The 12,293-nt window shown below is 46.5% G+C and overlaps 9 non-coding genes and 1 pseudogene across 9 annotated transcripts; all 10 read left to right on the forward strand.

Moving 5' to 3' along the window:
• The first annotated feature begins 104 nt into the window (after positions 1-104).
• LOC142271512 (U2 spliceosomal RNA) lies at positions 105-295 on the forward strand. The gene has a single exon (XR_012736553.1). It is a non-coding gene; the product is annotated as a U2 spliceosomal RNA (small nuclear RNA).
• A 1,117-nt stretch (positions 296-1,412) lies between these two features.
• Positions 1,413-1,603, forward strand: LOC142271513 (U2 spliceosomal RNA). Its single transcript, XR_012736554.1, has one exon. It is a non-coding gene; the product is annotated as a U2 spliceosomal RNA (small nuclear RNA).
• A 1,117-nt stretch (positions 1,604-2,720) lies between these two features.
• On the forward strand, positions 2,721-2,911 carry LOC142271514 (U2 spliceosomal RNA). Its single transcript, XR_012736555.1, has one exon. It is a non-coding gene; the product is annotated as a U2 spliceosomal RNA (small nuclear RNA).
• A 1,117-nt stretch (positions 2,912-4,028) lies between these two features.
• LOC142271446 (U2 spliceosomal RNA) lies at positions 4,029-4,219 on the forward strand. Its single transcript, XR_012736497.1, has one exon. It is a non-coding gene; the product is annotated as a U2 spliceosomal RNA (small nuclear RNA).
• A 1,117-nt stretch (positions 4,220-5,336) lies between these two features.
• On the forward strand, positions 5,337-5,527 carry LOC142271447 (U2 spliceosomal RNA). Its single transcript, XR_012736498.1, has one exon. It is a non-coding gene; the product is annotated as a U2 spliceosomal RNA (small nuclear RNA).
• A 1,117-nt stretch (positions 5,528-6,644) lies between these two features.
• On the forward strand, positions 6,645-6,857 carry LOC142271455 (U2 spliceosomal RNA; annotated as a pseudogene).
• A 1,117-nt stretch (positions 6,858-7,974) lies between these two features.
• Positions 7,975-8,165, forward strand: LOC142271448 (U2 spliceosomal RNA). Its single transcript, XR_012736499.1, has one exon. It is a non-coding gene; the product is annotated as a U2 spliceosomal RNA (small nuclear RNA).
• A 1,117-nt stretch (positions 8,166-9,282) lies between these two features.
• On the forward strand, positions 9,283-9,473 carry LOC142271449 (U2 spliceosomal RNA). Its single transcript, XR_012736500.1, has one exon. It is a non-coding gene; the product is annotated as a U2 spliceosomal RNA (small nuclear RNA).
• Positions 9,474-10,590: 1,117 nt separating this feature from the next.
• LOC142271453 (U2 spliceosomal RNA) lies at positions 10,591-10,781 on the forward strand. Its single transcript, XR_012736503.1, has one exon. It is a non-coding gene; the product is annotated as a U2 spliceosomal RNA (small nuclear RNA).
• Positions 10,782-11,898: 1,117 nt separating this feature from the next.
• On the forward strand, positions 11,899-12,089 carry LOC142271450 (U2 spliceosomal RNA). Its single transcript, XR_012736501.1, has one exon. It is a non-coding gene; the product is annotated as a U2 spliceosomal RNA (small nuclear RNA).
• The last annotated feature ends 204 nt before the right edge of the window (positions 12,090-12,293 follow it).

The raw sequence follows: 12,293 nt of genomic DNA on the forward strand, positions 1-12,293 counted from the left end.
AAATGTCTTGTGTAGGCGTGGGTTTGTCTCCCTCTCGCTCTCTCTCCCTAAGATGTGTCCGGCATAGGCCAGGGTGCCACTCGAGGCCCAAACCAATTCTGGTTATCGCTTCTCGGCCTTTTGGCTAAGATCAAGTGTAGTATCTGTTCTTATCAGTTTAATATCTGATACGTCCCCTATCTGGGGACCATATATTAAATGGATTTTTAGAACAGGGAGATGGAAAAAGAGCTTGCTCTGTCCACTCCACGCATTGACCTGGTATTGCAGTACCTCCAGGAACGGTGCACCCCTTCTTAACCCAGTTTCCAAAAGCAGAACTCGATTCACCTGATTCATATTAGCCCGATTAGCGAATTGAAATGAATTTTTATCTAACACACTTTTTACTTGCTTTATTCATCCAAATAGCAAACTCATCACCACTCAACTTCACCAACTCTGCTATGTCCCGTGCAGTATCTTGTTGTCAGTCTAATCTAGATCATGTGTAATTGAATGGAATAGATCCCTTTTGGACAAAGTGGAGTCAGATGCTGCAGTGACCACAGGTGTGAGAGGATCTACAATTGGCATCTGGTGTTATCTCTCTGCTTCCACTCCAAATAAAGTTACCTGTTGTTACCTGAACGTCAAATACTAAGAATGGGCGGCCTATGAAAGAATTAGTACTTTCATTAAGTATACTAAACCGGCTAATTGGGAATAGACAAACTGTAAAAAGCCCTCTGAGAAAGCCCCTCTCTAACCTTTGTTAGTAAGCTTTTCTGTAGCCTGCCTGTTGATGTATTTTCGGTTTGAACAGTGCACAACATGAAGAGACGGAACACTGGCGGCTTGTCACAATGCCCCCCGATGACATCACAATAGCGCTGCTGCCTAGAAAACAAGCTGCGCAGAAGAAGTTGTTCTTTGGGTGGGAGGGTGGGCTAGTGGAAGGAGGGGGCAATCTCTTTTTTTCCCGGGTGGTAGGGGGATGACAGGAGAAGGGAAGCGGGTGGTGAGAAAGGTACAGAGGGCAGGGTTTGGGGGCTGGGAAGGAAAGGGAAAAGATTAGGGTTTGGGGATGATGAAAGGGCTTTCTACGGGTAAGGATGGCAAAGGGTGGCAGTGACGGAAAGTCAGGCAACCTGTCCTGTCCGTCTTTTTGTATCGTGAATTGGAAAGACTGCAAGGGGGAGGGGAGTTGCTTGCGCCCTAAAGGAGGAGTTATTCAGATTCATTGCAGTGGGCGGCGGCTGCAAAACGCACCATTCTTCTTGTTTTTGCTCTGCAAAGCAGCCTTTTCAAGGGTTGGCTTGGGTGACAAAATGTCTTGTGTAGGCGTGGGTTTGTCTCCCTCTCGCTCTCTCTCCCTAAGATGTGTCCGGCATAGGCCAGGGTGCCACTCGAGGCCCAAACCAATTCTGGTTATCGCTTCTCGGCCTTTTGGCTAAGATCAAGTGTAGTATCTGTTCTTATCAGTTTAATATCTGATACGTCCCCTATCTGGGGACCATATATTAAATGGATTTTTAGAACAGGGAGATGGAAAAAGAGCTTGCTCTGTCCACTCCACGCATTGACCTGGTATTGCAGTACCTCCAGGAACGGTGCACCCCTTCTTAACCCAGTTTCCAAAAGCAGAACTCGATTCACCTGATTCATATTAGCCCGATTAGCGAATTGAAATGAATTTTTATCTAACACACTTTTTACTTGCTTTATTCATCCAAATAGCAAACTCATCACCACTCAACTTCACCAACTCTGCTATGTCCCGTGCAGTATCTTGTTGTCAGTCTAATCTAGATCATGTGTAATTGAATGGAATAGATCCCTTTTGGACAAAGTGGAGTCAGATGCTGCAGTGACCACAGGTGTGAGAGGATCTACAATTGGCATCTGGTGTTATCTCTCTGCTTCCACTCCAAATAAAGTTACCTGTTGTTACCTGAACGTCAAATACTAAGAATGGGCGGCCTATGAAAGAATTAGTACTTTCATTAAGTATACTAAACCGGCTAATTGGGAATAGACAAACTGTAAAAAGCCCTCTGAGAAAGCCCCTCTCTAACCTTTGTTAGTAAGCTTTTCTGTAGCCTGCCTGTTGATGTATTTTCGGTTTGAACAGTGCACAACATGAAGAGACGGAACACTGGCGGCTTGTCACAATGCCCCCCGATGACATCACAATAGCGCTGCTGCCTAGAAAACAAGCTGCGCAGAAGAAGTTGTTCTTTGGGTGGGAGGGTGGGCTAGTGGAAGGAGGGGGCAATCTCTTTTTTTCCCGGGTGGTAGGGGGATGACAGGAGAAGGGAAGCGGGTGGTGAGAAAGGTACAGAGGGCAGGGTTTGGGGGCTGGGAAGGAAAGGGAAAAGATTAGGGTTTGGGGATGATGAAAGGGCTTTCTACGGGTAAGGATGGCAAAGGGTGGCAGTGACGGAAAGTCAGGCAACCTGTCCTGTCCGTCTTTTTGTATCGTGAATTGGAAAGACTGCAAGGGGGAGGGGAGTTGCTTGCGCCCTAAAGGAGGAGTTATTCAGATTCATTGCAGTGGGCGGCGGCTGCAAAACGCACCATTCTTCTTGTTTTTGCTCTGCAAAGCAGCCTTTTCAAGGGTTGGCTTGGGTGACAAAATGTCTTGTGTAGGCGTGGGTTTGTCTCCCTCTCGCTCTCTCTCCCTAAGATGTGTCCGGCATAGGCCAGGGTGCCACTCGAGGCCCAAACCAATTCTGGTTATCGCTTCTCGGCCTTTTGGCTAAGATCAAGTGTAGTATCTGTTCTTATCAGTTTAATATCTGATACGTCCCCTATCTGGGGACCATATATTAAATGGATTTTTAGAACAGGGAGATGGAAAAAGAGCTTGCTCTGTCCACTCCACGCATTGACCTGGTATTGCAGTACCTCCAGGAACGGTGCACCCCTTCTTAACCCAGTTTCCAAAAGCAGAACTCGATTCACCTGATTCATATTAGCCCGATTAGCGAATTGAAATGAATTTTTATCTAACACACTTTTTACTTGCTTTATTCATCCAAATAGCAAACTCATCACCACTCAACTTCACCAACTCTGCTATGTCCCGTGCAGTATCTTGTTGTCAGTCTAATCTAGATCATGTGTAATTGAATGGAATAGATCCCTTTTGGACAAAGTGGAGTCAGATGCTGCAGTGACCACAGGTGTGAGAGGATCTACAATTGGCATCTGGTGTTATCTCTCTGCTTCCACTCCAAATAAAGTTACCTGTTGTTACCTGAACGTCAAATACTAAGAATGGGCGGCCTATGAAAGAATTAGTACTTTCATTAAGTATACTAAACCGGCTAATTGGGAATAGACAAACTGTAAAAAGCCCTCTGAGAAAGCCCCTCTCTAACCTTTGTTAGTAAGCTTTTCTGTAGCCTGCCTGTTGATGTATTTTCGGTTTGAACAGTGCACAACATGAAGAGACGGAACACTGGCGGCTTGTCACAATGCCCCCCGATGACATCACAATAGCGCTGCTGCCTAGAAAACAAGCTGCGCAGAAGAAGTTGTTCTTTGGGTGGGAGGGTGGGCTAGTGGAAGGAGGGGGCAATCTCTTTTTTTCCCGGGTGGTAGGGGGATGACAGGAGAAGGGAAGCGGGTGGTGAGAAAGGTACAGAGGGCAGGGTTTGGGGGCTGGGAAGGAAAGGGAAAAGATTAGGGTTTGGGGATGATGAAAGGGCTTTCTACGGGTAAGGATGGCAAAGGGTGGCAGTGACGGAAAGTCAGGCAACCTGTCCTGTCCGTCTTTTTGTATCGTGAATTGGAAAGACTGCAAGGGGGAGGGGAGTTGCTTGCGCCCTAAAGGAGGAGTTATTCAGATTCATTGCAGTGGGCGGCGGCTGCAAAACGCACCATTCTTCTTGTTTTTGCTCTGCAAAGCAGCCTTTTCAAGGGTTGGCTTGGGTGACAAAATGTCTTGTGTAGGCGTGGGTTTGTCTCCCTCTCGCTCTCTCTCCCTAAGATGTGTCCGGCATAGGCCAGGGTGCCACTCGAGGCCCAAACCAATTCTGGTTATCGCTTCTCGGCCTTTTGGCTAAGATCAAGTGTAGTATCTGTTCTTATCAGTTTAATATCTGATACGTCCCCTATCTGGGGACCATATATTAAATGGATTTTTAGAACAGGGAGATGGAAAAAGAGCTTGCTCTGTCCACTCCACGCATTGACCTGGTATTGCAGTACCTCCAGGAACGGTGCACCCCTTCTTAACCCAGTTTCCAAAAGCAGAACTCGATTCACCTGATTCATATTAGCCCGATTAGCGAATTGAAATGAATTTTTATCTAACACACTTTTTACTTGCTTTATTCATCCAAATAGCAAACTCATCACCACTCAACTTCACCAACTCTGCTATGTCCCGTGCAGTATCTTGTTGTCAGTCTAATCTAGATCATGTGTAATTGAATGGAATAGATCCCTTTTGGACAAAGTGGAGTCAGATGCTGCAGTGACCACAGGTGTGAGAGGATCTACAATTGGCATCTGGTGTTATCTCTCTGCTTCCACTCCAAATAAAGTTACCTGTTGTTACCTGAACGTCAAATACTAAGAATGGGCGGCCTATGAAAGAATTAGTACTTTCATTAAGTATACTAAACCGGCTAATTGGGAATAGACAAACTGTAAAAAGCCCTCTGAGAAAGCCCCTCTCTAACCTTTGTTAGTAAGCTTTTCTGTAGCCTGCCTGTTGATGTATTTTCGGTTTGAACAGTGCACAACATGAAGAGACGGAACACTGGCGGCTTGTCACAATGCCCCCCGATGACATCACAATAGCGCTGCTGCCTAGAAAACAAGCTGCGCAGAAGAAGTTGTTCTTTGGGTGGGAGGGTGGGCTAGTGGAAGGAGGGGGCAATCTCTTTTTTTCCCGGGTGGTAGGGGGATGACAGGAGAAGGGAAGCGGGTGGTGAGAAAGGTACAGAGGGCAGGGTTTGGGGGCTGGGAAGGAAAGGGAAAAGATTAGGGTTTGGGGATGATGAAAGGGCTTTCTACGGGTAAGGATGGCAAAGGGTGGCAGTGACGGAAAGTCAGGCAACCTGTCCTGTCCGTCTTTTTGTATCGTGAATTGGAAAGACTGCAAGGGGGAGGGGAGTTGCTTGCGCCCTAAAGGAGGAGTTATTCAGATTCATTGCAGTGGGCGGCGGCTGCAAAACGCACCATTCTTCTTGTTTTTGCTCTGCAAAGCAGCCTTTTCAAGGGTTGGCTTGGGTGACAAAATGTCTTGTGTAGGCGTGGGTTTGTCTCCCTCTCGCTCTCTCTCCCTAAGATGTGTCCGGCATAGGCCAGGGTGCCACTCGAGGCCCAAACCAATTCTGGTTATCGCTTCTCGGCCTTTTGGCTAAGATCAAGTGTAGTATCTGTTCTTATCAGTTTAATATCTGATACGTCCCCTATCTGGGGACCATATATTAAATGGATTTTTAGAACAGGGAGATGGAAAAAGAGCTTGCTCTGTCCACTCCACGCATTGACCTGGTATTGCAGTACCTCCAGGAACGGTGCACCCCTTCTTAACCCAGTTTCCAAAAGCAGAACTCGATTCACCTGATTCATATTAGCCCGATTAGCGAATTGAAATGAATTTTTATCTAACACACTTTTTACTTGCTTTATTCATCCAAATAGCAAACTCATCACCACTCAACTTCACCAACTCTGCTATGTCCCGTGCAGTATCTTGTTGTCAGTCTAATCTAGATCATGTGTAATTGAATGGAATAGATCCCTTTTGGACAAAGTGGAGTCAGATGCTGCAGTGACCACAGGTGTGAGAGGATCTACAATTGGCATCTGGTGTTATCTCTCTGCTTCCACTCCAAATAAAGTTACCTGTTGTTACCTGAACGTCAAATACTAAGAATGGGCGGCCTATGAAAGAATTAGTACTTTCATTAAGTATACTAAACCGGCTAATTGGGAATAGACAAACTGTAAAAAGCCCTCTGAGAAAGCCCCTCTCTAACCTTTGTTAGTAAGCTTTTCTGTAGCCTGCCTGTTGATGTATTTTCGGTTTGAACAGTGCACAACATGAAGAGACGGAACACTGGCGGCTTGTCACAATGCCCCCCGATGACATCACAATAGCGCTGCTGCCTAGAAAACAAGCTGCGCAGAAGAAGTTGTTCTTTGGGTGGGAGGGTGGGCTAGTGGAAGGAGGGGGCAATCTCTTTTTTTCCCGGGTGGTAGGGGGATGACAGGAGAAGGGAAGCGGGTGGTGAGAAAGGTACAGAGGGCAGGGTTTGGGGGCTGGGAAGGAAAGGGAAAAGATTAGGGTTTGGGGATGATGAAAGGGCTTTCTACGGGTAAGGATGGCAAAGGGTGGCAGTGACGGAAAGTCAGGCAACCTGTCCTGTCCGTCTTTTTGTATCGTGAATTGGAAAGACTGCAAGGGGGAGGGGAGTTGCTTGCGCCCTAAAGGAGGAGTTATTCAGATTCATTGCAGTGGGCGGCGGCTGCAAAACGCACCATTCTTCTTGTTTTTGCTCTGCAAAGCAGCCTTTTCAAGGGTTGGCTTGGGTGACAAAATGTCTTGTGTAGGCGTGGGTTTGTCTCCCTCTCGCTCTCTCTCCCTAAGATGTGTCCGGCATAGGCCAGGGTGCCACTCGAGGCCCAAACCAATTCTGGTTATCGCTTCTCGGCCTTTTGGCTAAGATCAAGTGTAGTATCTGTTCTTATCAGTCAAAAAATCTGTTCTTATCAGTTTAATATCTGATACGTCCCCTATCTGGGGACCATATATTAAATGGATTTTTAGAACAGGGAGATGGAAAAAGAGCTTGCTCTGTCCACTCCACGCATTGACCTGGTATTGCAGTACCTCCAGGAACGGTGCACCCCTTCTTAACCCAGTTTCCAAAAGCAGAACTCGATTCACCTGATTCATATTAGCCCGATTAGCGAATTGAAATGAATTTTTATCTAACACACTTTTTACTTGCTTTATTCATCCAAATAGCAAACTCATCACCACTCAACTTCACCAACTCTGCTATGTCCCGTGCAGTATCTTGTTGTCAGTCTAATCTAGATCATGTGTAATTGAATGGAATAGATCCCTTTTGGACAAAGTGGAGTCAGATGCTGCAGTGACCACAGGTGTGAGAGGATCTACAATTGGCATCTGGTGTTATCTCTCTGCTTCCACTCCAAATAAAGTTACCTGTTGTTACCTGAACGTCAAATACTAAGAATGGGCGGCCTATGAAAGAATTAGTACTTTCATTAAGTATACTAAACCGGCTAATTGGGAATAGACAAACTGTAAAAAGCCCTCTGAGAAAGCCCCTCTCTAACCTTTGTTAGTAAGCTTTTCTGTAGCCTGCCTGTTGATGTATTTTCGGTTTGAACAGTGCACAACATGAAGAGACGGAACACTGGCGGCTTGTCACAATGCCCCCCGATGACATCACAATAGCGCTGCTGCCTAGAAAACAAGCTGCGCAGAAGAAGTTGTTCTTTGGGTGGGAGGGTGGGCTAGTGGAAGGAGGGGGCAATCTCTTTTTTTCCCGGGTGGTAGGGGGATGACAGGAGAAGGGAAGCGGGTGGTGAGAAAGGTACAGAGGGCAGGGTTTGGGGGCTGGGAAGGAAAGGGAAAAGATTAGGGTTTGGGGATGATGAAAGGGCTTTCTACGGGTAAGGATGGCAAAGGGTGGCAGTGACGGAAAGTCAGGCAACCTGTCCTGTCCGTCTTTTTGTATCGTGAATTGGAAAGACTGCAAGGGGGAGGGGAGTTGCTTGCGCCCTAAAGGAGGAGTTATTCAGATTCATTGCAGTGGGCGGCGGCTGCAAAACGCACCATTCTTCTTGTTTTTGCTCTGCAAAGCAGCCTTTTCAAGGGTTGGCTTGGGTGACAAAATGTCTTGTGTAGGCGTGGGTTTGTCTCCCTCTCGCTCTCTCTCCCTAAGATGTGTCCGGCATAGGCCAGGGTGCCACTCGAGGCCCAAACCAATTCTGGTTATCGCTTCTCGGCCTTTTGGCTAAGATCAAGTGTAGTATCTGTTCTTATCAGTTTAATATCTGATACGTCCCCTATCTGGGGACCATATATTAAATGGATTTTTAGAACAGGGAGATGGAAAAAGAGCTTGCTCTGTCCACTCCACGCATTGACCTGGTATTGCAGTACCTCCAGGAACGGTGCACCCCTTCTTAACCCAGTTTCCAAAAGCAGAACTCGATTCACCTGATTCATATTAGCCCGATTAGCGAATTGAAATGAATTTTTATCTAACACACTTTTTACTTGCTTTATTCATCCAAATAGCAAACTCATCACCACTCAACTTCACCAACTCTGCTATGTCCCGTGCAGTATCTTGTTGTCAGTCTAATCTAGATCATGTGTAATTGAATGGAATAGATCCCTTTTGGACAAAGTGGAGTCAGATGCTGCAGTGACCACAGGTGTGAGAGGATCTACAATTGGCATCTGGTGTTATCTCTCTGCTTCCACTCCAAATAAAGTTACCTCTTGTTACCTGAACGTCAAATACTAAGAATGGGCGGCCTATGAAAGAATTAGTACTTTCATTAAGTATACTAAACCGGCTAATTGGGAATAGACAAACTGTAAAAAGCCCTCTGAGAAAGCCCCTCTCTAACCTTTGTTAGTAAGCTTTTCTGTAGCCTGCCTGTTGATGTATTTTCGGTTTGAACAGCGCACAACATGAAGAGACGGAACACTGGCGGCTTGTCACAATGCCCCCCGATGACATCACAATAGCGCTGCTGCCTAGAAAACAAGCTGCGCAGAAGAAGTTGTTCTTTGGGTGGGAGGGTGGGCTAGTGGAAGGAGGGGGCAATCTCTTTTTTTCCCGGGTGGTAGGGGGATGACAGGAGAAGGGAAGCGGGTGGTGAGAAAGGTACAGAGGGCAGGGTTTGGGGGCTGGGAAGGAAAGGGAAAAGATTAGGGTTTGGGGATGATGAAAGGGCTTTCTACGGGTAAGGATGGCAAAGGGTGGCAGTGACGGAAAGTCAGGCAACCTGTCCTGTCCGTCTTTTTGTATCGTGAATTGGAAAGACTGCAAGGGGGAGGGGAGTTGCTTGCGCCCTAAAGGAGGAGTTATTCAGATTCATTGCAGTGGGCGGCGGCTGCAAAACGCACCATTCTTCTTGTTTTTGCTCTGCAAAGCAGCCTTTTCAAGGGTTGGCTTGGGTGACAAAATGTCTTGTGTAGGCGTGGGTTTGTCTCCCTCTCGCTCTCTCTCCCTAAGATGTGTCCGGCATAGGCCAGGGTGCCACTCGAGGCCCAAACCAATTCTGGTTATCGCTTCTCGGCCTTTTGGCTAAGATCAAGTGTAGTATCTGTTCTTATCAGTTTAATATCTGATACGTCCCCTATCTGGGGACCATATATTAAATGGATTTTTAGAACAGGGAGATGGAAAAAGAGCTTGCTCTGTCCACTCCACGCATTGACCTGGTATTGCAGTACCTCCAGGAACGGTGCACCCCTTCTTAACCCAGTTTCCAAAAGCAGAACTCGATTCACCTGATTCATATTAGCCCGATTAGCGAATTGAAATGAATTTTTATCTAACACACTTTTTACTTGCTTTATTCATCCAAATAGCAAACTCATCACCACTCAACTTCACCAACTCTGCTATGTCCCGTGCAGTATCTTGTTGTCAGTCTAATCTAGATCATGTGTAATTGAATGGAATAGATCCCTTTTGGACAAAGTGGAGTCAGATGCTGCAGTGACCACAGGTGTGAGAGGATCTACAATTGGCATCTGGTGTTATCTCTCTGCTTCCACTCCAAATAAAGTTACCTGTTGTTACCTGAACGTCAAATACTAAGAATGGGCGGCCTATGAAAGAATTAGTACTTTCATTAAGTATACTAAACCGGCTAATTGGGAATAGACAAACTGTAAAAAGCCCTCTGAGAAAGCCCCTCTCTAACCTTTGTTAGTAAGCTTTTCTGTAGCCTGCCTGTTGATGTATTTTCGGTTTGAACAGTGCACAACATGAAGAGACGGAACACTGGCGGCTTGTCACAATGCCCCCCGATGACATCACAATAGCGCTGCTGCCTAGAAAACAAGCTGCGCAGAAGAAGTTGTTCTTTGGGTGGGAGGGTGGGCTAGTGGAAGGAGGGGGCAATCTCTTTTTTTCCCGGGTGGTAGGGGGATGACAGGAGAAGGGAAGCGGGTGGTGAGAAAGGTACAGAGGGCAGGGTTTGGGGGCTGGGAAGGAAAGGGAAAAGATTAGGGTTTGGGGATGATGAAAGGGCTTTCTACGGGTAAGGATGGCAAAGGGTGGCAGTGACGGAAAGTCAGGCAACCTGTCCTGTCCGTCTTTTTGTATCGTGAATTGGAAAGACTGCAAGGGGGAGGGGAGTTGCTTGCGCCCTAAAGGAGGAGTTATTCAGATTCATTGCAGTGGGCGGCGGCTGCAAAACGCACCATTCTTCTTGTTTTTGCTCTGCAAAGCAGCCTTTTCAAGGGTTGGCTTGGGTGACAAAATGTCTTGTGTAGGCGTGGGTTTGTCTCCCTCTCGCTCTCTCTCCCTAAGATGTGTCCGGCATAGGCCAGGGTGCCACTCGAGGCCCAAACCAATTCTGGTTATTGCTTCTCGGCCTTTTGGCTAAGATCAAGTGTAGTATCTGTTCTTATCAGTTTAATATCTGATACGTCCCCTATCTGGGGACCATATATTAAATGGATTTTTAGAACAGGGAGATGGAAAAAGAGCTTGCTCTGTCCACTCCACGCATTGACCTGGTATTGCAGTACCTCCAGGAACGGTGCACCCCTTCTTAACCCAGTTTCCAAAAGCAGAACTCGATTCACCTGATTCATATTAGCCCGATTAGCGAATTGAAATGAATTTTTATCTAACACACTTTTTACTTGCTTTATTCATCCAAATAGCAAACTCATCACCACTCAACTTCACCAACTCTGCTATGTCCCGTGCAGTATCTTGTTGTCAGTCTAATCTAGATCATGTGTAATTGAATGGAATAGATCCCTTTTGGACAAAGTGGAGTCAGATGCTGCAGTGACCACAGGTGTGAGAGGATCTACAATTGGCATCTGGTGTTATCTCTCTGCTTCCACTCCAAATAAAGTTACCTGTTGTTACCTGAACGTCAAATACTAAGAATGGGCGGCCTATGAAAGAATTAGTACTTTCATTAAGTATACTAAACCGGCTAATTGGGAATAGACAAACTGTAAAAAGCCCTCTGAGAAAGCCCCTCTCTAACCTTTGTTAGTAAGCTTTTCTGTAGCCTGCCTGTTGATGTATTTTCGGTTTGAACAGTGCACAACATGAAGAGATGGAACACTGGCGGCTTGTCACAATGCCCCCCGATGACATCACAATAGCGCTGCTGCCTAGAAAACAAGCTGCGCAGAAGAAGTTGTTCTTTGGGTGGGAGGGTGGGCTAGTGGAAGGAGGGGGCAATCTCTTTTTTTCCCGGGTGGTAGGGGGATGACAGGAGAAGGGAAGCGGGTGGTGAGAAAGGTACAGAGGGCAGGGTTTGGGGGCTGGGAAGGAAAGGGAAAAGATTAGGGTTTGGGGATGATGAAAGGGCTTTCTACGGGTAAGGATGGCAAAGGGTGGCAGTGACGGAAAGTCAGGCAACCTGTCCTGTCCGTCTTTTTGTATCGTGAATTGGAAAGACTGCAAGGGGGAGGGGAGTTGCTTGCGCCCTAAAGGAGGAGTTATTCAGATTCATTGCAGTGGGCGGCGGCTGCAAAACGCACCATTCTTCTTGTTTTTGCTCTGCAAAGCAGCCTTTTCAAGGGTTGGCTTGGGTGACAAAATGTCTTGTGTAGGCGTGGGTTTGTCTCCCTCTCGCTCTCTCTCCCTAAGATGTGTCCGGCATAGGCCAGGGTGCCACTCGAGGCCCAAACCAATTCTGGTTATCGCTTCTCGGCCTTTTGGCTAAGATCAAGTGTAGTATCTGTTCTTATCAGTTTAATATCTGATACGTCCCCTATCTGGGGACCATATATTAAATGGATTTTTAGAACAGGGAGATGGAAAAAGAGCTTGCTCTGTCCACTCCACGCATTGACCTGGTATTGCAGTACCTCCAGGAACGGTGCACCCCTTCTTAACCCAGTTTCCAAAAGCAGAACTCGATTCACCTGATTCATATTAGCCCGATTAGCGAATTGAAATGAATTTTTATCTAACACACTTTTTACTTGCTTTATTCATCCAAATAGCAAACTCATCACCACTCAACTTCACCAACTCTGCTATGTCCCGTGCAGTATCTTGTTGTCAGTCTAATCTAGATCATGTGTAATTGAA

The sequence above is a fragment of the Anomaloglossus baeobatrachus genome, unplaced genomic scaffold (assembly GCF_048569485.1).
Source record: "Anomaloglossus baeobatrachus isolate aAnoBae1 unplaced genomic scaffold, aAnoBae1.hap1 Scaffold_3368, whole genome shotgun sequence".
NCBI classification, from domain to species: Eukaryota; Metazoa; Chordata; class Amphibia; order Anura; family Aromobatidae; genus Anomaloglossus; species Anomaloglossus baeobatrachus.